This window comes from Schistocerca serialis, chromosome 11, assembly GCF_023864345.2.
Source record: "Schistocerca serialis cubense isolate TAMUIC-IGC-003099 chromosome 11, iqSchSeri2.2, whole genome shotgun sequence".
Taxonomy (NCBI): domain Eukaryota; kingdom Metazoa; phylum Arthropoda; class Insecta; order Orthoptera; family Acrididae; genus Schistocerca; species Schistocerca serialis.
In genome coordinates this window covers 104170230-104194333 of record NC_064648.1, presented here as the reverse complement: position 1 = coordinate 104194333, position 24104 = coordinate 104170230, and the positions used below count along the sequence as shown (strand labels likewise).

Sequence of the window (24104 nt, the reverse complement as noted above, 5' to 3'; positions counted from 1 at the left end):
CTACATTACATGGGCGCCAACGGCCATACCATGTTGAATACACCGGTTCTCGTCCGATCACCGAAGTTAAGCAACATCGGGCGTGGTTAGTACTTGGATGGGTGACCACCTGGGAACATCACGTGCTGTTGGCTCCCTTTCATTTACTTTTTTTTTTTATACCGCCCTCTTTCCATACCACCGTTCTGTTGTGACAAAGATTCTTGCTTAAGCATTTTAATCTATTGTAATGACCATAAGGTGCGAAATTGCAGTAAATATCTCAGTTTGAGGGAGAATGTGCTAACCAAGTTCGCCAGGAAGTCTTTGAAAACGACAAAACAGTACGAATCGGCAGATGTGTTCTGAAATACGTCAGCGCCTGTTGTTGTGTAGCGGTGTACAATTCCTACTTCGATATGTAATTATAAATTTATTCCTTAGTCGACTCGTCTCGTCTCGTCATCTCCTGCAGACGTTTCTTGTGCTTGCGCTGTTATATGGGCCACGACCCGAGCGGCAGCGAGCGGCAGTCGAGCAAAGTCGGGACAAGTCGGGACGGGGACAGGGACAGGGATAGGAAAGGTGCGAATGCACTGCAAATTACGCAAACACCTCGTCTGAGGCGAGGCGAGGCGAGGCGAGGCGAGGAAGCTCACATTGCCAGCAGTGGCGCCCTCCAACAAGACTCTGCCACACCCCGCACAGGCCTTACGCCGGTCGGCCGCGCGCCAGCCCTCCTGCGCTGGACACCAGGGACAAGATGCGTCTTCCGCGAGTGTCGAAGGCTGCACGCGCCAAGCGGATGACAGGAGGTGCAACGAGAAGCTGCGCGTCTCACACACACGGCGGCGCGCGCTAATTCGGCTGTCGCTCTGCTGGCACGTCGGATTGCGGAAGGAAGTGCTTACAATTACAATTCTGTTCGTGTTTTATGTTGTAAAGTTGTTAGCTTGTAACGATGTAATGTTAATAAATAAATTTATAAATCTCCAAAAAAAAAAATACACGACGCGCGTACTTCCGGCTCATAAGTTTTGGATCTCAGGATTGCGTTCGCGCTAGCGTGACGAATTGTCAGTAAAAAAAAATGCGGCTGCTTTCGACCGAAAAGTATGATTTTGTGTGTGTTGGGATAAGAACCGAATGCGAATTCTGCCATGCGCCTACATTACATGGGCGCCAACGGCCATACCATGTTGAATACACCGGTTCTCGTCCGATCACCGAAGTTAAGCAACATCGGGCGTGGTTAGTACTTGGATGGGTGACCACCTGGGAACATTACGTGCTGTTGGCTCCCTTTCATTTACTTTTTTTTTTTTATACCGCCCTCTTTCCATACCACCGTTCTGTTGTGACAAAGATTCTTGCTTAAGCATTTTAATCTATTGTAATGACCATAAGGTGCGAAATTGCAGTAAATATCTCAGTTTGAGGGAGAATGTGCTAACCAAGTTCGCCAGGAAGTCTTTGAAAACGACAAAACAGTACGAATCGGCAGATGTGTTCTGAAATACGTCAGCGCCTGTTGTTGTGTAGCGGTGTACAATTCCTACTTCGATATGTAATTATAAATTTATTCCTTAGTCGACTCGTCTCGTCTCGTCATCTCCTGCAGACGTTTCTTGTGCTTGCGCTGTTATATGGGCCACGACCCGAGCGGCAGCGAGCGGCAGTCGAGCAAAGTCGGGACAAGTCGGGACGGGGACAGGGACAGGGATAGGAAAGGTGCGAATGCACTGCAAATTACGCAAACACCTCGTCTGAGGCGAGGCGAGGCGAGGCGAGGCGAGGAAGCTCACATTGCCAGCAGTGGCGCCCTCCAACAAGACTCTGCCACACCCCGCACAGGCCTTACGCCGGTCGGCCGCGCGCCAGCCCTCCTGCGCTGGACACCAGGGACAAGATGCGTCTTCCGCGAGTGTCGAAGGCTGCACGCGCCAAGCGGATGACAGGAGGTGCAACGAGAAGCTGCGCGTCTCACACACACGGCGGCGCGCGCTAATTCGGCTGTCGCTCTGCTGGCACGTCGGATTGCGGAAGGAAGTGCTTACAATTACAATTCTGTTCGTGTTTTATGTTGTAAAGTTGTTAGCTTGTAACGATGTAATGTTAATAAATAAATTTATAAATCTCCAAAAAAAAAAAATACACGACGCGCGTACTTCCGGCTCATAAGTTTTGGATCTCAGGATTGCGTTCGCGCTAGCGTGACGAATTGTCAGTAAAAAAAAATGCGGCTGCTTTCGACCGAAAAGTATGATTTTGTGTGTGTTGGGATAAGAACCGAATGCGAATTCTGCCATGCGCCTACATTACATGGGCGCCAACGGCCATACCATGTTGAATACACCGGTTCTCGTCCGATCACCGAAGTTAAGCAACATCGGGCGTGGTTAGTACTTGGATGGGTGACCACCTGGGAACATCACGTGCTGTTGGCTCCCTTTCATTTACTTTTTTTTTTTATACCGCCCTCTTTCCATACCACCGTTCTGTTGTGACAAAGATTCTTGCTTAAGCATTTTAATCTATTGTAATGACCATAAGGTGCGAAATTGCAGTAAATATCTCAGTTTGAGGGAGAATGTGCTAACCAAGTTCGCCAGGAAGTCTTTGAAAACGACAAAACAGTACGAATCGGCAGATGTGTTCTGAAATACGTCAGCGCCTGTTGTTGTGTAGCGGTGTACAATTCCTACTTCGATATGTAATTATAAATTTATTCCTTAGTCGACTCGTCTCGTCTCGTCATCTCCTGCAGACGTTTCTTGTGCTTGCGCTGTTATATGGGCCACGACCCGAGCGGCAGCGAGCGGCAGTCGAGCAAAGTCGGGACAAGTCGGGACGGGGACAGGGACAGGGATAGGAAAGGTGCGAATGCACTGCAAATTACGCAAACACCTCGTCTGAGGCGAGGCGAGGCGAGGCGAGGCGAGGAAGCTCACATTGCCAGCAGTGGCGCCCTCCAACAAGACTCTGCCACACCCCGCACAGGCCTTACGCCGGTCGGCCGCGCGCCAGCCCTCCTGCGCTGGACACCAGGGACAAGATGCGTCTTCCGCGAGTGTCGAAGGCTGCACGCGCCAAGCGGATGACAGGAGGTGCAACGAGAAGCTGCGCGTCTCACACACACGGCGGCGCGCGCTAATTCGGCTGTCGCTCTGCTGGCACGTCGGATTGCGGAAGGAAGTGCTTACAATTACAATTCTGTTCGTGTTTTATGTTGTAAAGTTGTTAGCTTGTAACGATGTAATGTTAATAAATAAATTTATAAATCTCCAAAAAAAAAAATACACGACGCGCGTACTTCCGGCTCATAAGTTTTGGATCTCAGGATTGCGTTCGCGCTAGCGTGACGAATTGTCAGTAAAAAAAAATGCGGCTGCTTTCGACCGAAAAGTATGATTTTGTGTGTGTTGGGATAAGAACCGAATGCGAATTCTGCCATGCGCCTACATTACATGGGCGCCAACGGCCATACCATGTTGAATACACCGGTTCTCGTCCGATCACCGAAGTTAAGCAACATCGGGCGTGGTTAGTACTTGGATGGGTGACCACCTGGGAACATTACGTGCTGTTGGCTCCCTTTCATTTACTTTTTTTTTTTTATACCGCCCTCTTTCCATACCACCGTTCTGTTGTGACAAAGATTCTTGCTTAAGCATTTTAATCTATTGTAATGACCATAAGGTGCGAAATTGCAGTAAATATCTCAGTTTGAGGGAGAATGTGCTAACCAAGTTCGCCAGGAAGTCTTTGAAAACGACAAAACAGTACGAATCGGCAGATGTGTTCTGAAATACGTCAGCGCCTGTTGTTGTGTAGCGGTGTACAATTCCTACTTCGATATGTAATTATAAATTTATTCCTTAGTCGACTCGTCTCGTCTCGTCATCTCCTGCAGACGTTTCTTGTGCTTGCGCTGTTATATGGGCCACGACCCGAGCGGCAGCGAGCGGCAGTCGAGCAAAGTCGGGACAAGTCGGGACGGGGACAGGGACAGGGATAGGAAAGGTGCGAATGCACTGCAAATTACGCAAACACCTCGTCTGAGGCGAGGCGAGGCGAGGCGAGGCGAGGAAGCTCACATTGCCAGCAGTGGCGCCCTCCAACAAGACTCTGCCACACCCCGCACAGGCCTTACGCCGGTCGGCCGCGCGCCAGCCCTCCTGCGCTGGACACCAGGGACAAGATGCGTCTTCCGCGAGTGTCGAAGGCTGCACGCGCCAAGCGGATGACAGGAGGTGCAACGAGAAGCTGCGCGTCTCACACACACGGCGGCGCGCGCTAATTCGGCTGTCGCTCTGCTGGCACGTCGGATTGCGGAAGGAAGTGCTTACAATTACAATTCTGTTCGTGTTTTATGTTGTAAAGTTGTTAGCTTGTAACGATGTAATGTTAATAAATAAATTTATAAATCTCCAAAAAAAAAAAATACACGACGCGCGTACTTCCGGCTCATAAGTTTTGGATCTCAGGATTGCGTTCGCGCTAGCGTGACGAATTGTCAGTAAAAAAAAATGCGGCTGCTTTCGACCGAAAAGTATGATTTTGTGTGTGTTGGGATAAGAACCGAATGCGAATTCTGCCATGCGCCTACATTACATGGGCGCCAACGGCCATACCATGTTGAATACACCGGTTCTCGTCCGATCACCGAAGTTAAGCAACATCGGGCGTGGTTAGTACTTGGATGGGTGACCACCTGGGAACATCACGTGCTGTTGGCTCCCTTTCATTTACTTTTTTTTTTTATACCGCCCTCTTTCCATACCACCGTTCTGTTGTGACAAAGATTCTTGCTTAAGCATTTTAATCTATTGTAATGACCATAAGGTGCGAAATTGCAGTAAATATCTCAGTTTGAGGGAGAATGTGCTAACCAAGTTCGCCAGGAAGTCTTTGAAAACGACAAAACAGTACGAATCGGCAGATGTGTTCTGAAATACGTCAGCGCCTGTTGTTGTGTAGCGGTGTACAATTCCTACTTCGATATGTAATTATAAATTTATTCCTTAGTCGACTCGTCTCGTCTCGTCATCTCCTGCAGACGTTTCTTGTGCTTGCGCTGTTATATGGGCCACGACCCGAGCGGCAGCGAGCGGCAGTCGAGCAAAGTCGGGACAAGTCGGGACGGGGACAGGGACAGGGATAGGAAAGGTGCGAATGCACTGCAAATTACGCAAACACCTCGTCTGAGGCGAGGCGAGGCGAGGCGAGGCGAGGAAGCTCACATTGCCAGCAGTGGCGCCCTCCAACAAGACTCTGCCACACCCCGCACAGGCCTTACGCCGGTCGGCCGCGCGCCAGCCCTCCTGCGCTGGACACCAGGGACAAGATGCGTCTTCCGCGAGTGTCGAAGGCTGCACGCGCCAAGCGGATGACAGGAGGTGCAACGAGAAGCTGCGCGTCTCACACACACGGCGGCGCGCGCTAATTCGGCTGTCGCTCTGCTGGCACGTCGGATTGCGGAAGGAAGTGCTTACAATTACAATTCTGTTCGTGTTTTATGTTGTAAAGTTGTTAGCTTGTAACGATGTAATGTTAATAAATAAATTTATAAATCTCCAAAAAAAAAAAATACACGACGCGCGTACTTCCGGCTCATAAGTTTTGGATCTCAGGATTGCGTTCGCGCTAGCGTGACGAATTGTCAGTAAAAAAAAATGCGGCTGCTTTCGACCGAAAAGTATGATTTTGTGTGTGTTGGGATAAGAACCGAATGCGAATTCTGCCATGCGCCTACATTACATGGGCGCCAACGGCCATACCATGTTGAATACACCGGTTCTCGTCCGATCACCGAAGTTAAGCAACATCGGGCGTGGTTAGTACTTGGATGGGTGACCACCTGGGAACATCACGTGCTGTTGGCTCCCTTTCATTTACTTTTTTTTTTTATACCGCCCTCTTTCCATACCACCGTTCTGTTGTGACAAAGATTCTTGCTTAAGCATTTTAATCTATTGTAATGACCATAAGGTGCGAAATTGCAGTAAATATCTCAGTTTGAGGGAGAATGTGCTAACCAAGTTCGCCAGGAAGTCTTTGAAAACGACAAAACAGTACGAATCGGCAGATGTGTTCTGAAATACGTCAGCGCCTGTTGTTGTGTAGCGGTGTACAATTCCTACTTCGATATGTAATTATAAATTTATTCCTTAGTCGACTCGTCTCGTCTCGTCATCTCCTGCAGACGTTTCTTGTGCTTGCGCTGTTATATGGGCCACGACCCGAGCGGCAGCGAGCGGCAGTCGAGCAAAGTCGGGACAAGTCGGGACGGGGACAGGGACAGGGATAGGAAAGGTGCGAATGCACTGCAAATTACGCAAACACCTCGTCTGAGGCGAGGCGAGGCGAGGCGAGGCGAGGAAGCTCACATTGCCAGCAGTGGCGCCCTCCAACAAGACTCTGCCACACCCCGCACAGGCCTTACGCCGGTCGGCCGCGCGCCAGCCCTCCTGCGCTGGACACCAGGGACAAGATGCGTCTTCCGCGAGTGTCGAAGGCTGCACGCGCCAAGCGGATGACAGGAGGTGCAACGAGAAGCTGCGCGTCTCACACACACGGCGGCGCGCGCTAATTCGGCTGTCGCTCTGCTGGCACGTCGGATTGCGGAAGGAAGTGCTTACAATTACAATTCTGTTCGTGTTTTATGTTGTAAAGTTGTTAGCTTGTAACGATGTAATGTTAATAAATAAATTTATAAATCTCCAAAAAAAAAAAATACACGACGCGCGTACTTCCGGCTCATAAGTTTTGGATCTCAGGATTGCGTTCGCGCTAGCGTGACGAATTGTCAGTAAAAAAAAATGCGGCTGCTTTCGACCGAAAAGTATGATTTTGTGTGTGTTGGGATAAGAACCGAATGCGAATTCTGCCATGCGCCTACATTACATGGGCGCCAACGGCCATACCATGTTGAATACACCGGTTCTCGTCCGATCACCGAAGTTAAGCAACATCGGGCGTGGTTAGTACTTGGATGGGTGACCACCTGGGAACATCACGTGCTGTTGGCTCCCTTTCATTTACTTTTTTTTTTTATACCGCCCTCTTTCCATACCACCGTTCTGTTGTGACAAAGATTCTTGCTTAAGCATTTTAATCTATTGTAATGACCATAAGGTGCGAAATTGCAGTAAATATCTCAGTTTGAGGGAGAATGTGCTAACCAAGTTCGCCAGGAAGTCTTTGAAAACGACAAAACAGTACGAATCGGCAGATGTGTTCTGAAATACGTCAGCGCCTGTTGTTGTGTAGCGGTGTACAATTCCTACTTCGATATGTAATTATAAATTTATTCCTTAGTCGACTCGTCTCGTCTCGTCATCTCCTGCAGACGTTTCTTGTGCTTGCGCTGTTATATGGGCCACGACCCGAGCGGCAGCGAGCGGCAGTCGAGCAAAGTCGGGACAAGTCGGGACGGGGACAGGGACAGGGATAGGAAAGGTGCGAATGCACTGCAAATTACGCAAACACCTCGTCTGAGGCGAGGCGAGGCGAGGCGAGGCGAGGAAGCTCACATTGCCAGCAGTGGCGCCCTCCAACAAGACTCTGCCACACCCCGCACAGGCCTTACGCCGGTCGGCCGCGCGCCAGCCCTCCTGCGCTGGACACCAGGGACAAGATGCGTCTTCCGCGAGTGTCGAAGGCTGCACGCGCCAAGCGGATGACAGGAGGTGCAACGAGAAGCTGCGCGTCTCACACACACGGCGGCGCGCGCTAATTCGGCTGTCGCTCTGCTGGCACGTCGGATTGCGGAAGGAAGTGCTTACAATTACAATTCTGTTCGTGTTTTATGTTGTAAAGTTGTTAGCTTGTAACGATGTAATGTTAATAAATAAATTTATAAATCTCCAAAAAAAAAAAATACACGACGCGCGTACTTCCGGCTCATAAGTTTTGGATCTCAGGATTGCGTTCGCGCTAGCGTGACGAATTGTCAGTAAAAAAAAATGCGGCTGCTTTCGACCGAAAAGTATGATTTTGTGTGTGTTGGGATAAGAACCGAATGCGAATTCTGCCATGCGCCTACATTACATGGGCGCCAACGGCCATACCATGTTGAATACACCGGTTCTCGTCCGATCACCGAAGTTAAGCAACATCGGGCGTGGTTAGTACTTGGATGGGTGACCACCTGGGAACATTACGTGCTGTTGGCTCCCTTTCATTTACTTTTTTTTTTATACCGCCCTCTTTCCATACCACCGTTCTGTTGTGACAAAGATTCTTGCTTAAGCATTTTAATCTATTGTAATGACCATAAGGTGCGAAATTGCAGTAAATATCTCAGTTTGAGGGAGAATGTGCTAACCAAGTTCGCCAGGAAGTCTTTGAAAACGACAAAACAGTACGAATCGGCAGATGTGTTCTGAAATACGTCAGCGCCTGTTGTTGTGTAGCGGTGTACAATTCCTACTTCGATATGTAATTATAAATTTATTCCTTAGTCGACTCGTCTCGTCTCGTCATCTCCTGCAGACGTTTCTTGTGCTTGCGCTGTTATATGGGCCACGACCCGAGCGGCAGCGAGCGGCAGTCGAGCAAAGTCGGGACAAGTCGGGACGGGGACAGGGACAGGGATAGGAAAGGTGCGAATGCACTGCAAATTACGCAAACACCTCGTCTGAGGCGAGGCGAGGCGAGGCGAGGCGAGGAAGCTCACATTGCCAGCAGTGGCGCCCTCCAACAAGACTCTGCCACACCCCGCACAGGCCTTACGCCGGTCGGCCGCGCGCCAGCCCTCCTGCGCTGGACACCAGGGACAAGATGCGTCTTCCGCGAGTGTCGAAGGCTGCACGCGCCCGGCAACACCTCGGTGCTGTGGCTCCGCCTGCGGTCGTTCGCTGTCAGTGGTGACTTAGCTGTCGTCGCGTGCGGGTCGGTGCGCGGTTCCTCCTGCTCGTGTTTGTGTTTGCTGTTCTACAGCCGGTGAGTACCATTATGTCGACATTCAACAGGGCGAATAGCGCACAGTGCGTTTTCGATCGAAATGCTAAGCGGCCGACAGCTTTTGAGATACATGAATGGATTTTCGATGAACTTAAGTTACCGGATGAAGTCGTTGACACTTTTCAGCTTGATTTTGTACTTTGTTCCTTGTTCATAAAGTTTACTGAAGTAGCCCATTACGATAAATTTATCGAAACGTTTGCTGGCGTCCGTAAATTTAAACATTTCGACGGCAGTGTTAGTGACGTACAGATAGTTCCATCTGGCTACGGTGTGCGAACTGTTCGTGTTTTTAATGTGCCACCTGAATGTCCCAACGATTATATCTCTCGCGGGTTGACACAGTTTGGCACGGTCTTGTCAATCAGTAATGACAAGTGGGGTAGTGGATACCGTTATCAGGTTAACAGTGGCGTACGGAGTGTTAGAATCGATTTGAAAAAGCACATTCCGTCTTATTTCATGATTGCGGGCGTGCGTGCGCAAATAAGTTATGTCGGGCAACCGCCAACTTGTTCTGTTTGTCATTCGTCGGAACATTTGCGCACGGACTGCCCGCGCCGACGCCCTGTTCAGCTCCCGCGCGAACGGCCTGTAGACGCCTCTGGCCAGTTTGTGCCGCTTCTTAGTGAAGTTGTCGCGGGCACGGTATCCCAACCCGTTCCACCAACTCCGCCACCTGCAGTGGACGAGGCCGTTCCCTCTGTTTCTGTTAATACTGCTATTGATGTTGTAGACGCGTCACCGATAGCGCCTCTTTCTTCGCGGCCGGAATCCGTTCCGCCAGCTGTGTTACCGGCAACTTCTGTCTCTGTTTCCGCACACGTGGAGGCGATTCTGCCCCCGCCGCCCGCCCCGAAGGAAAAGCCTACGCTGCCGAAGCAGCAGCGTAAGCGGAAGGTTAAGGGGAAAAAATCCAGGGATAGCTCACCGACCCCTCTTTCAGGGACCGGCAGTGACTCCGAGACACTGTCGTCGTGCTCAGGGGGTGGGACGAAGGAAATGAGGGAGACGCGAATTCAGGAGCAAACCCAGCATTTACGTCAGCTACTGGGAAGTCAGGGCGATAAGGCTGAGCCGCCTGTTAAACGGAAAAGTGATCAGGCCGGCGATCAGTCACTGAGACGGCAACGCACGCGTTCGGGGTAGGCTGCGGCCTCCCCCGCCCGTGCGGAACCGATGGAAGCGGAATCTTCGCCAGGTGTTGACAGAGTTCGTATGGAGCAGGATGACGCTTGGTGGAAGTCGCCGGAGGACGCCCCACTGTCGGGGGTGGTTCCGGACCCCCCACCCGCACCTACGTAAATGCCTTCCTGTTTAAACCACACAGTAGTTGTTTTAATGTTACCTTTTTGTGATTGACAATGTTTCTTGTGTTTGTACTCATCACGCTGTGTCTTGCACGTGGACAATATTTTACGGTTGATATGGAGCTTTCTCCCCTTTGCTCTTTTTGTACAGTGGCTTGCCTAAGGTTTCCGTGTGTAGAAACGGTGTTATCTTTTACTGTGACTGTTTGCCGTGACGTGTTTGTCAGCCTCTGGACGGTGCCGTATCGCCGTTTTGACTTCCTGTTGCCGCCGTTTTACTCTGATTTCAGTGTCGTGCTTGTGCTGTTCTCATATTTCGCTCCTAATTGTCATGTTGTCTTGTGGCAATGTTGCTATGTTGAGGGGCGGTTTCTGTCTGCTTTTTGGCGTGTTTTTTTATACAGCAGTTTTTTTTTTTTTTTTTCTAGCATTCCGTGTGTTTTCCCAGGTTTGCTTACTGTCGAATGTCCGTTGTCCTTTCGACGGTTTATTACTGCCGATTAATTTTCATGCCTGGTAATGTTGCTATTTTGTGGGGCGGTTTCTGTGTGCCATTGGCGTCTTTTTTTGCAGCAGTTTATTTTTAGAAATCTGTGTGTTTTCCTGTGTTAATTTCTGTCCGATGTCTGTTGTTCTGTCGACGGTTTATTACTGCCGCTTAATATTCCTGTCCACTTTGTTGTCCTGCTGTCGTCGTGCAGTTTTTGGTAATGTGCCGGTTTTGTTGTAAGTTTGGTGTAATTGTCACGCGTTATATTATTGACGTTGGCCTGCCATGCTTGTCGCGTGTTTCCGCCGTCTTTACGGCAGGATTGTACACTCACGCTGCATTATGTGGTGTTAGATGTTGTCAATTTCGCGCAGCTGTTGTGTTCCCCTGTGCTCGGTCTCCGTTGCGCGCATGTTTTGCACATTAGCCGGTGCATGTTTTTCTGTATCCATTGTGTTACCTTTTTATGCATGACTATGTTCTAATCTATTGCAACTATCAGTTGGATCATGCTTTTGATGCGGGGTTTTTGTTTGCCGTTTTTTTTTTGTGCAACCTCCTGCGGGTTCGTAACTTTTAGAATGGCGAAATTTCGGCCACAGTTCTGTCATGGGCTCCTTGCGGGGTGTGTATGTGTTATCTGCCCACTTGTGTTTTTACGTTTTATTTTTTATTATGCATGTTGTGTCTCTTACCACTTTTAGATTTTTACATGTTGACTTCTCTTTGTATCCTCACGCTCTGGATATCGTTTTGCGTCCTTCCCTACCATGTTACGTGACGCGCCTACCGTCGGATAGCTTGATGTTTCTTTTCTGCACCCCACCTCTAGACCAATGAGTTTATTTTCGATCTTCACGTTGAATGTCAATACCGTCACGGCTGCGTATAAAGTTTTATTATTCACTGATCTCATTAAATTTGGCCGTTATGATGTTGTTCTTCTTCAGGAGGTTGCCGGCAGTGTTTTTAGTGATATTCCTGGCTATGGTGTCATTTACAATGTGGACCGTGACTCTAAGTGTGGCACTGCCATTTTATACAAAGATTCGTTAGAGCCACAAGATGTTCAGGTGATGCCTAACGGCCGTGCTATTGCGTGTACGATAAGAGGAGTCCGTGTTGTGAATATCTATGCGGCGTCGGGCGCGGACAGGCGCCGTGACCGGTCGCGTTTTTTCAGTTACGAGATTTGTCCTTTTTTAACTACTGGTCGTCCACTTGTGGTAGGAGGGGATTTTAACTGTGTTGTTGATGCTGCAGATATGAGTACCGCTCCCTCATTGTGTCAGGAACTTGCGGCGTTGATAACTGCTGCTGATTTGTGTGATACTTGGCGACATTTCCATCCACGTCGCACTGTATTCACGCACATCTACAACACCGGGGGCAGTCGCCTTGACCGTATTTATGTTTCTCGCGCCCTTAAGGATGCTCTCCGTCGTGTTGACGTGCTCCCCGTGGCGTTCAGTGATCACTGCGGCTACGTTTGTGATCTGCGGCTGCAGGGTGGAGCTGCGGCTCCTGTCCCGCGGGTTTGGAAGCTGAATGTCACTCACTTGCCGAAAGACGGTTTCCGACTAACTATTACGGCTGTGTGGGAATCTTGCGTTCAAAAAGTTGGCAATTACCCCTCGACGCTTGATTGGTGGTTGGCGTTAGCTAAGCCTCAGCTACGTCGTGCCGCGCAAGCGTTCAGTCGCGAGGAGTCGTACTGGAGGAACCGTACGCTCGACTTTTACCAGCAGTGTCTTAGGGATGCTTTCGACGCCCCTATTGACCAATATGGTAACCTCCGTCTGCGGCTCAATCGCATTAAAAGCAAGATTCTCGGTATTCATCGCGAAAGGGCGAAAGGTTACATAGTCCGTAGTCGTTTTGCGGGCACCGTTGATGAGGAGCATCCGACGACTTTATATTTGGCGAAGGAGAGACGCCTGGCGTCTACGAAACGCGTTCGGAGTTTGTTAACGGATGATGGCGTTCGCCTCAGTGGCAGGCGGGATATGGTTGCCCACGTTACTGCCTATTATTCCGCGTTGTTTTCTGACCCCGATGGTGATGGCATCGCCACTGCCGCCTGTTTGGACGAGCTGCGTTGTTTTTTAACGGACGACGATCGCGCCGACTTAACTGCAGCGTTGTTGCCACAAGATGTTTTTTTGATATTGAAGGCGTGTCCCAAAGGGAAATCTCCAGGGCCCGACGGTTTACCGACGGAATTTTATCTCGCCGTCTGGGACATTATTGGGGGCGTGTTCACTTCATTGATTAATGAAGTCCTTCGTGGTGTGGCGGTACCCGGCCGTTTTATGGACGGTAGGGTGGTGCTTATTCCTAAGAAGGAAGGAGACTGTCGTGTCCAAGACCTGCGGCCTATCACCTTATTAAATGCCGACTATAAGATCGTTGCGAGGTGCGTGGCTGACAAGTTGAAATCTGTCATGGATAAGGTTATTGCTGCTCCTCAGTCGTGTGGAGTTCGGCGTCGTAACATCTTTACTGCGGCTTCTGCATACAGGGATGTTGTCTGTTCAGCGGCGGCTCCTGGTTGCTCCGCAGGCATCTTATCCATTGACTTCGCCAACGCCTTTGATCGTGTCAGCCACGACTACCTTCTTCAGGTCATGTCGCGCATGGGATTTGGTCTCCAATTTCTGGAAGTGGTACGCAACTTACTTACGGGAGCTCGGTCGGTCGTCATTGTCAATGGCTGGCCGACCGTGCCTCTTCCGATACGTCGTTCTGTTCGACAAGGTTGTCCGTTGTCGATGTTTTACTTTGTGCTTGCCATCGATCCACTGCTGCGGGCTCTCGACCGTACACTCCATGGGGTACACATTGGTAATATGTCGTTGCGATGTTCAGCTTATGCTGATGATCTGGGCGTTTTTGTGGCGCATACGGCGGATGTTGATGCAACTCGAGCGTTATTGGACCGTTACGAACAGGCTTCTGGTGCCCGGATAAATGCACGGAAAACTGTGCTCCTTCCACTGGGATTGCACTGTGTTGACGACCGAAGGCCGTGGTTCCGCGTTGTTTCACACCACACCATTTTGGGTCTCGATGTTAGTGCGTCGCCGCAGAACGTGCAGGCTCGGAACTGGCGGTCACTCCTTACTGGTATTCGCATTCTTTGTCGTACACATGCTTCCCGACGGCTCAATTTACTACAAAAAAACGACCTCATTAACACGTTTATTCTGTCGCGGGCATGATACGTTCCGCAGCTGCTCAGCGTCCCGATATTGATTGCACGTTCCATTCCACGTGTTGTATATTGGTTACTGTGGCGTCATGAAATTTTTAAAGTGCGGGCGTCGGTTTGTGTCCTTGACAGATCCTTGGGAGGCTTGTGGATTTTGGACGTAAATGTGCGGCGTTGCTTGTAAACCACAAAGCTGCGCTGCAGACCAGCTGTCCGGGTGGCTCCACGGCTGCTTTATTGGAGATTTGTCGGCCGGCGTCTGAGTGCGCCCCCGTTTCTGTCGCCGACATCCCGTATCGTTTTTCGTTCCTGCGAGAATATTATCTCACTCGCAGTTACGTTTTAAGAACGGCTAACGATCCACACCGTACAGCTCGGCGTCTCTACGCCGACCCGATGGGACGGCCGCCGGTTCACAAGTTGGAGGTTCGCTTCCCTACTGTGAACTGGAAACAGGCGTGGGCGAACATCAATGTCAGCGTGTTGCCAACCCACGTTTCGGCGTTGTGGTTCAAGTTGGTGAACAACACCTTACCGTCCAACCAACGCGGTTCGGGGGTAAGAATAGGCCCGCGGTATTCCTGCCTGTCGTAAGAGGCGATTAAAAGGAGTCTCAACTGTCTCGGGCTTTACTATGATGGTCCCCTAAGGGGTTTGACCACTACCTTTGCAAATTTTCCGTTAGTGCGTACCATTTGGGGAAGGACGCCTAATGTGGTGCATCTTAAATCCATCTTGCCCTTAGATCTGGCACACCTGATATTGTCATGGAGTTGGATTTACATTGTAAGTAGGCTGTTTGTTTTCTTATTGGCAACGTTACGTAGCGCTCTGTATGAAAATCACTGGCTGTGCTGTGTGCAGTCTGTGGCTAGTTCGCATTGTTGTCTGCCATTGTAGTGTTGGGCAGCTGGATGTGAACAGCGCTTAGCGTTGCGCAGTTGGAGGTGAGCCGCCAGCAGTGGTGTATGTGGGGAGAGAAATGGCGGAGTTTTGAAATTTGTAAGACTGGATGTCATGAACTGCTATGTATATTATGATTTTTGTACACTATTAAGGTAAATACATTGTTTGTTCTCTATTAAAATCTTTCATTTGCTAACTATGCCTATCAGTAGTTAGTGCCTTCCGTAGTTTGAATCTTTTATTTAGCTGGCAGTAGTGGCGCTCGCAAAGTAGGGTTTAGGGACAACAGGTGTAGGTAGGATTTTCTTGGAAATAAATAATAAGGTAAGAAATGTGTGAACATATAAATACAGAAAGCATGCTTGGATAGAATTTTTTTGGTGGAAACAAATGTTGAAATAAGAGGAAAGATATATGGAATGAAGTTTTGGGGTGGACTGCAGTACCAAATGTCACACTGAAAACGAACCCTGTCCTGCATTTTTGTGTTATTACACTATGTGAATTTGTGTTTTTCCTCTCTTAATGTGTTTAGCTAATAAGAGTTATGTTGTAGAATTTTTCTGATAATATGTTATTTTCTTTGTAAATATGTTTAGACATTATTTATTCTGTTTTGTTTTAATGCTCATGTGTGAAGTTGATGTTTCAAAAGTTATTCTGATCTTTTATGTATGTACTCATGTCATAATTCCTGTAACCCTGATGTATGTTATTTCGATTCTTTTGTAAAGCTTGTACTACAAATGTTATCTGTATTGTTATGTTCTTTAATGATGTATTTTGTACCTTTGTAATTGTATTCTTATGTTATAAAATTGTAATTGACACCAGTTCATCATATTATTAACTTGTAAGTTCCATTTCTTTGCACACGTTACTGTTGATCATAGTATATGGACAATATGTGAGAAGTAGGGACTGTTAGTGTTTGCACGTGTGTTAATAATGCAGCAAGGGACTGGATAACAGCATTGCTGGTTCTAAGGACAATTCCAAAAACTTTGTGAGTGCACAAGTGGTGGTTATGGACTTGCTATATTATCCGCAAGACTCTTCAATGGTGATTGTGCACCTGCACAGTCACAGCAGATGGCTGCTGGCCATCTCTACAAGGACTACAGTGGGTCTGCATCTTTGATGACCCACCAATACCATTATTTCTACAAGGACTACAGTGGGTCTACACCTTTGCTGTCTCACCAGTACCATTATTTCTACAAGGACTACAGTGGGTCTGCACCTCTGGTGGCCCACCAATACCGTAATCTCTACCAGGACTACAGTGGGTCTACTCTGTGATGACCTACCTACCAATATTCTTCAAAACTTCGAATGACTCTACTGTGGGTTTGCTCTGTTGTGGCCCATTACCTGTCTGCATGTCAAGAGTCAGCACTGTCTTTCTGTTGGAAGGACAACACTACTTCTTCAAGACGGCATGGAAATCCACTACTTCCGTGTGCATTTTCTTTTACTGCTCAGACTTTGAGAAAAACACTGCAATTTTACTGTGATGAACGATCAGGACTGTCTTTATGGACTGTGAGAAAATTTTAGCTTTTGACCAACATTGTATCAATACGTGTGTGCATTTGATTTCTTTGTTATTGTAATTATGAAAAATTTTTTCAAATCTGTATTGGCCACTGCCCAAAACAATTTGTAAAATTTTTTGTGGGGAGCATGGGGGCTATGTAAGTAGGCTGTTTAAGTTTTTATATTGGTAACGCCACGTAGCGGTCTGTATGAAGATCACTAGCTGTGCTGTGTGCAGTCTGTGGCTAGTTTGCATTGTTGTCTGCCATTGTAGTGTTGGGCAGCTGGATGTGAACAGCGCATAGCATTGCACAGTTGGTGAGCCGCCAGCAGTGGTGGATGTGGGGAGAGAAATGGCGGAGTTTTGAAATTTGTAAGACTGGATGTCATGAACTGCTATGTATATTATGATTTTTCAACACTATTAAGGTAAATACATTGTTTGTTCTCTATTAAAATCTTTCATTTGCTAACTATGCCTATCAGTAGTTAGTGCCTTCCTTAGTTTGAATCTTTTATTTAGCTGGCAGTAGTGGCGCTTGCTGTATTGCAGTAGTTCGAGTAATGAAGATTTTTGTGAGGTAAGTGATTGGTGAAAGGTATAGGTTAATGTTAGTCAGGGCCATTCTTTTGTAGGGACTATTGAAAGGCAGACTGCGTTGCGCTAAAAATATTGTGTGTCAGTTTAAACACAGTCATGTATAATTGTTCTAAGGGGACGTTTCAACATCTAGCTTCCGGCCACATCCGCTGCAGTGTGTTCCGGATAGCATACATTCCCTCCTTTGTGCACTTCCATCTTTGCCCTCGTGATGTATACGGATATTTCGACACCCGACATCCAGCACGGTAGCCAGTCCGTTGTGATGTTGTCGTCATGTACCCTCTTGGTGGTACGCCCCTGACTACACAGGGATTGAACTGCTGATGCCTGAGCTGCTACCTCCCCACGTATGCCAAGGAGTAGATGGCTATCCCTCTGGGGCATCAGGACTCCAGGCAAAGGCCATCCTACCAGGTCGTCTTCGCTGTGGCTGGGTGGCACCCGTGGGGAGAGCCTCTGGTCGGAGTGGGTGGCATTAGGGCAGATGACCCACAATGAAGCATGGTACATCATCTCTCGCTGGTGGGCCTCCACCAGCAGTCTCTAAGCGATCGAGGTCTAACCTCAACGGTAAGAAGTACGAACCAAGATCATTTCCCCCCCCCCCCCCTGGCCACTCCATGGGAGGAACATATGGCAAAAGAACGCAGTGGAGATTATGCACCCTGGTACGTCGTGTGTACACGAGTTGATGGGGAATCGTTTATGTCGACCAAGCCCCAGTTTTTTGTGGAGCATTTAGAGGACAAGTTCGGGGAGGTGGAGGGCTTGTCCAAAATGTGCTCTGGGTCAGTTCTCATCAAAACAGCATCCTCTGCCCAGTCATGGAGGTTGCTCACTTGTGACAAGTTGGGGGATGTTTCCATCACAATCACTCCCCATAAAAGTTTAAACATGGTCCAGGGTATTATTTTCCACAGGGATCTTCTACTGCAGTCCGGCGATGAACTACGTGCCAATCTAGAACGACGGGGTGTTCACTTTGTCCAGCGAGTCCATCGGGGTCCGAGGGATAATCAGGTAGCCACCGGTGCCTTCATCTTGGCCTTCGAAGGTGATGTTTTACCCGAAAAGGTCAAGGTGATGGTTTACCGCTGTGATGTGAAGCCATATATCCCTCCTCCGATGCGGTGTTTTATATGCTGGAAGTTTGGGCACATGTCATCCCGCTGTACTTCTGGCATCACATGTCGAGGTTGTGGACATCCTTCGCATCCCAATTCTCCATGTGCTCCGCCTCCCATCTGTGTTCACTGCGGAGAACACCATTCCCCCTGCTCGCCGGACTGTAGGATCTTCCAGAAAGAACGGAAGATAATGGAATATAAAACCCTGGACCGCCTGACCTACTCTGAGGCTAGGCGGAAATATGAGAGGCTCCATCCTGTGCCAATGACGTCAACATACGCCGCTGCTGCAACGACGGTTCTTCCATCTCCTGTGTCGTCCTGTACAGTTGGTTCTCTGATTGGTCAGAATCCAACAGCCCCCTTGATTGTGGGGGCACTTCACACCCTGTTGCTCCTGCTCCATCTTCTTCAGGAGCAACACCCTCCCAACCATTGGGGACATCAGCTCCCCCTTCCAAGCTGGAGAAGCGTAAGACTTCTTTGGCTACTCTCGCCAGGAAGGGATCCCTTGGGGACCTCCCTTCGCAAGTTCCGACCAGTGGAAAAGCGGACACCCGCAAGTGGCTGAAACAACCACCAGTCCCTGGTCGTAGGGTCTCACAGTCGTTGTCCGTCCCTGAGACTGACACAGTGAAGCCCATGAAGCCTGAACCACCGAAGGCACAGCGCGACAAGCAGAAAAAGAAGAAAGTCCCCAAGACCAACGACATTGCGGTGGCACCCATCCCACCACTTCCTACAAGCTCTGCATCTGAGGATGAGGTGGAGATTCTGGCGTCCGCTGAGGACCTCGATCTCGCCGGTCCCTCAGACGCCATGGATAGTGCTAGCACCAGTGCTCAATTGGAGGCAGCAGATGACCCAGTGGCGTAATCTGCCTTCCAAGTCCCGTTACGCCTTTCTCAGACATGGACAATACCATCCTACAGTGGAACTGCAGCGGTTTCTTCGACCATCTAGCTGAGCTCCGACATCTTATCAGCCTTCACCCTTTCTTCTGCATTGCTATTCAGGAAACTTGGTTTCCAGCAATGCAAACCCTCACCCTCTGTGGCTATCGGGGTTATTATATGAACTGGGCAACTTATGAAAGGGTGCCTGGTGGCGTCTGCATATATGTCCTTAACTCTCTTCACAGCGAGTCTGTACCTCTACACACAGCTTTAGAGGCTGTCGCTGTTCGGGTGTGGACGCCACAGGCTGTTACCGTCTGCAGTCTTTACCTTCCACCAGATGGTGCTGTCATGCAGCATGTCCTGGCTGCTCTGATAGTCCAATTGCCGCCACCTTTCTTGTTACTGGGCGACTTCAACGCCCATAACCCTCTGTGGGGTGGGTCCGTGGCGACAGGTTGAGGCGCCACCATTGAGCATTTATTGGCACAGCTCGATCTTTCGCTATTAAATGATGGTTCCTTCACACAATTCTGCATGGCGCATGGCACGTACTCCGCCATCGACCTTTCGATCTGCAGCCCTAGCCTCTTACCATCTGTCCATTGGAGAGTGCATGACGACCTGTGTGGTAGTGACCACTTTCCGATCTTTCTGTCAGTGCCACAGCGTCAGTCTTCTCTGCGCCCTTGCAGGTGGGCTATGAATGAGGCTGACTGGGATTTGTTTTCTTCCACTGCCGCTAGCGAGCCTCTATCTAGTGATGACGTTGATGCGGTGGTTCAATCGTCACCACCGGCATCGTTACTGCCGCCGAATCTGCCATTCCCCGTTCTTCTGGGTCCCCTCGGCGGCGGACTGTGCCTTGGTGGTTGCCTGAGATCGCTGCAGCGATTAAAGGTCGCCGGCTGGCGCTACAGCGTCACAAGCAACATCCCTGCGTTGAATACCTCATCACCTTCAAACGGCTGCGTGCGCGGGCCCGCCGCCTTATCCGCCAACGCAAGCAGGAGTGCTGGGAGCGGTATGTGTCCACCATTGGCCTCCATGTCTCTCCATCGCAGGTCTGGGCCAAGATCCGACGCCTCTGTGGCTATCGGACCCCTGTCAGTGTCCCTGCGCTCTCCCTGAATGGAGCAGTTTCTACAGACTCCGACAAAATTGCCAACAGCTTGGCAGAGCATTTTGCACTGAGTTCCGCTTCTTCCAATTACCCACTGGCCTTCCGCTCCATTAAAGAGCGGATGGAACGTCGGAGCCTTTCTTTTCGCACCCACCATCCTGAATCCTACAATGCTCCATTCAGTGAGTGGGAATTTCACAGTGCCCTTGCCGCTTGCCCTGATACTGCTCCTGGGCCAGATCGCATCCACTATCAGATGCTGAAACACCTTTCAGTGGACTGCAAGCGACGCCTCCTCAACCTTTACAACCGTCTCTGGGTCGATGGTTGCTGGTGGTGTCGGTTATGCGCTAACTCTAGGGGACCATTCCGAACAACGTTCCTTGCCGGATGGCTGCTGCGTTTACACTGCTGAGCTGTTCGCCATCTTTTGTGCCCTAGACTATATCCGCTCCTGCTCAGGTGAGTCCTTCATTATCTGTAGCGATTCCCAGAGCGGTTTACGAGCTCTCGACCAGTGTATCCCTCGTTCTCGTCTGGTGATGGCTATCCTTGAGTCCCTGCATACTCTTGCTCGTCGCGGCAGATCTGTGGTCTTTGTTTGGACCCCAGACCATGTTAGGATACCTGGCAATGAAACTGTTGACCGCCTGGCGAAAGAGGCCACCGGTAAACCATCTCTGGAGATTGGCCTCCCAGCGCCTGATTTGCGGGAACTATTACGCCGCCAAGTTTTCGATTTATGGGACACTGAATGGCGCAACCTGCCCGTGCCAAACAAACTCCGTCGTATCAAGGAGACGACGACTGTTTGGCGGTCATCCATGCGAGCCAACCGCAGGGACTCAGTCGTCCTTTGTCGGCTCCACATTGGCCACACCCGACTGACGCACAGATATTTACTGTGTCATGAGGATCCACCTCTTTGTCATTGCGGGGCGTCCTTGACGGTGGTCCATATTCTGGTGGAGTGCGCCCTTTTAACTGTGCTCAGGCAGACTTTTGCGCTGCCTGATACGCTCCCTTCGCTTTTAACTGACGACTCTGCCATAGCGGACTTAGTTTTACGTTTAATTCGAGCAGGGGGTTTTTATCATTTAATCTGAGTGTTTGTTATGTTCTTTTGTGTTGATTCTGGCTTTTGGCCTCCGATTGTAAACTGCGTTTTTAATGTGTTCTCGGTGGTTGGCTTCTCCTTTTTTTTTTTTTTTTCTCTATGGTCGGCCAACCACCGTCACACCCGGTGTGATTTTAATTTCTTTTGTCTGTTCTCTGTCGGAGTATTTCTTATCGTGTGTCGTCTGCCGTCTTTCCTGTTGTTCTTTTTTTATTCTCTTTGGGTGGTTTTAGTTTTTTGGAAAAAGGGACCGATGTCCATAGTGGTCTGGTCCCTTTAATCCCATAAACCAACCAACCAACTAACCAACCAACGCCTAGCCGACATCCACCTCCTCGCATCGCCCCACTGTGGCAGGTGTGGCGCGCCTGACACCAGGCAGCACCGGCTGCAGTGTCGGGCTGTTGCAGACGTGTGGTCGCTTTGTCAGATCATGCTCGCACTCATTCACAGAACTGTACCGGCAAATGTCACTGTCGATTCCGTTATTACCCCTGATTTTAAGTATTTTCCACGTGCAAGGCATACAAATACTGTGTGGTTATTTGGACATACGGTTTACGCCCTGATTGATCTGCAACTGTCTGATGAATTTTCTTATTTAGTGTATATCTGGGATTGTTTTGTGATGGCGAAACGTAAAAAGACATACTGTGCAGATTTCGCGAACTGTTTGAATGTCGCTATCTCTCACGCTTATATGGAAGATCTACGACTTTGAATTTTCTTTATTTCATTTGTTCATTAATTTATTTCTTTACCAATTTTTTTCCCCAAGTTTGGACACTTTCGTGTCTTAATTGTGGTACTGCCATACCCATTTTCTTTTTTCATTTATAGTGACGAACTTCGGGGCGTGTGTTACCTCAATGTGCAAATGCTTATCACTGCCACGACTATTATGTTTCGCTTAAGTGACTTTGTTTTTACGCATGCAGTGTCGCCTGCTTATGTGTTTAACTATTTTTCTGCGGCATGATAATGCCAGGTATTTTCGTTTTCATTTTTTTTTAAGCGTGGCGAGCTTATTGCATAATATTTTAATTTTTCTTTTTGTGCGGTAATCTTGCATATGCGTTTAGCTATTTTCTCTGCGGCATGATAACGCCAAGTACTTTGTTTTTGAAGCGTGGCAAAAAAAAAATACACCGGTTCTCGTCTGATCACCATAGTTAAGCAACATCAGGCGCAGTTAGTACTTGGATGGGTGACCGCCTGGGAATACCGCGTGCTCTTGGCTCCCCTTAATTTACTTTTTTTTTTTTATACCGCCCTCTTTCCATACCATATTTCTGTTGTGACAAAGATTCTTCCTTAAGCTTTTTAAACTACTGTAATGGTACAAAATTGCAGTAAATATCTCAGTTTGAGGGGGAATGTGCTAATCAAGTTCTCCAGGAAGTCTTTGAAAACGACAAAACAGTTCGAATCGGCAGATATGTTCTGAAATACGTCAGCGCCTCTTGTTCTGTACCGGTGTACAATTCCTAATTCGGTATGTAATCATAAATTTATTCTTTAGTTGTCTCATCATCTCCTGCAGACGTTTCTCGTGCTTGAGCTGTTACACGGGCCACGACCCGAGAGGCAGCGAACGGCAGTCGAGCAAAGTCGGGTCAAGTCGGACGGGGATGGGAATGGTGCGAATGCACTGCAAACTATGTAAACATCTCGTATGAGGCAAGGCGAGGTGAGGCGAGGCGAAGCAGCTCACATCGCTACCAGTGGCGCCCTCCAGCACGACACTGCCACACCCCGCACGGGCTCTCTGCTGGACACCAGCAACAAGATGCGTTTTCCGCGAGCGTCGGAGGCTGCACGCGCCCAGCGAATGACGGGGGGTGCTGCGAGGTGCCGGGGCTAGCAGTGTATTTAACACAATTCTTCTAGAATCTACATATGTAAATGATGCCCTAAGCCCCCCCTATTCTAACTCCGACTTTTGCTGTTGCACATTGATAAAGAAGAAACGCAAACTGACTGTAATCGACCCTGCAAGTGGAGTAGAAAAGAGTTTGGCACCTGCAATAATTTAATGTGATAAATAAGTTACATAAAGGAAAGTTTCATTATCGTAGTGAGAAATGAAAGGGTTGCTCTACCGATTAACAGAATGAAAGTTCTGTCCAAAATAACAACATGATTTATTATGACTAAACTCAAAATCATAAACAAAACACATGAAACATATACAATACCTCAAATTGGATACTCAAATAAATGCTGCGAAGGTGAAGTTGTCCATAAACTAGATTGTGACATATATGACGGAGTGGTATGTGGAGCCAATCCCTTGCAACTCAAATCTTAAGAGAAACACCCAGTCAACCGAGTGTTAATTGCTGCTACACTAGTGAGAACTCAGACAATGAACATCCAAGACAGAACCACGTAAGAAAAGACGGGAACAGGCGCGCACTGCTGAGCTTTGATTATCACAGAACAATTTCCCTAACCTGCCGATGCTGCAGACGTACATTACCAAGCTGTCTTCTTAACTGCAAGGACACGATCTGGCGTACCGGAAGCGATGGCTGGTTACTTCAACGTCCCATCGTGGTGATGATAATGTCGCGAGTATAGCCCGAAAAAAATTGTCCTGGTCTGGTTGTTCCAGACTAAAGACTTCCTATCAATACAAATGCGCCTCTGAGGGAGACAAAGAAGGCTCGCCACACAATCACTGACGGTACAGTGATAGATTTTAACAAGCGAAGTCACACAGTAACTCTGATACAGTCAACTTTAGCCAAAACTGCTCAAGACAGACAACATAGGCCGCTTGTACGCAGAACGCTCAATTGCCAACTTTACTCGAAAAGTTACGTTGAAGTC

The 24104-nt window shown here is 48.8% G+C and overlaps 8 non-coding genes across 8 annotated transcripts; all 8 read left to right on the top strand.

Annotated features, from left to right (window-relative positions):
* The first annotated feature begins 15 nt into the window (after positions 1 to 15).
* Positions 16 to 134, top strand: LOC126427581 (5S ribosomal RNA). The gene has a single exon (XR_007576723.1). It is a non-coding gene; the product is annotated as a 5S ribosomal RNA (ribosomal RNA).
* A 1026-nt stretch (positions 135 to 1160) lies between these two features.
* On the top strand, positions 1161 to 1279 carry LOC126427422 (5S ribosomal RNA). The gene has a single exon (XR_007576682.1). It is a non-coding gene; the product is annotated as a 5S ribosomal RNA (ribosomal RNA).
* A 1028-nt stretch (positions 1280 to 2307) lies between these two features.
* Positions 2308 to 2426, top strand: LOC126427580 (5S ribosomal RNA). Its single transcript, XR_007576722.1, has one exon. It is a non-coding gene; the product is annotated as a 5S ribosomal RNA (ribosomal RNA).
* A 1026-nt stretch (positions 2427 to 3452) lies between these two features.
* LOC126427420 (5S ribosomal RNA) lies at positions 3453 to 3571 on the top strand. The gene has a single exon (XR_007576681.1). It is a non-coding gene; the product is annotated as a 5S ribosomal RNA (ribosomal RNA).
* Positions 3572 to 4599: 1028 nt separating this feature from the next.
* On the top strand, positions 4600 to 4718 carry LOC126427579 (5S ribosomal RNA). The gene has a single exon (XR_007576721.1). It is a non-coding gene; the product is annotated as a 5S ribosomal RNA (ribosomal RNA).
* Positions 4719 to 5745: 1027 nt separating this feature from the next.
* LOC126427577 (5S ribosomal RNA) lies at positions 5746 to 5864 on the top strand. Its single transcript, XR_007576719.1, has one exon. It is a non-coding gene; the product is annotated as a 5S ribosomal RNA (ribosomal RNA).
* Positions 5865 to 6891: 1027 nt separating this feature from the next.
* On the top strand, positions 6892 to 7010 carry LOC126427575 (5S ribosomal RNA). The gene has a single exon (XR_007576718.1). It is a non-coding gene; the product is annotated as a 5S ribosomal RNA (ribosomal RNA).
* A 1027-nt stretch (positions 7011 to 8037) lies between these two features.
* LOC126427419 (5S ribosomal RNA) lies at positions 8038 to 8156 on the top strand. The gene has a single exon (XR_007576680.1). It is a non-coding gene; the product is annotated as a 5S ribosomal RNA (ribosomal RNA).
* The last annotated feature ends 15948 nt before the right edge of the window (positions 8157 to 24104 follow it).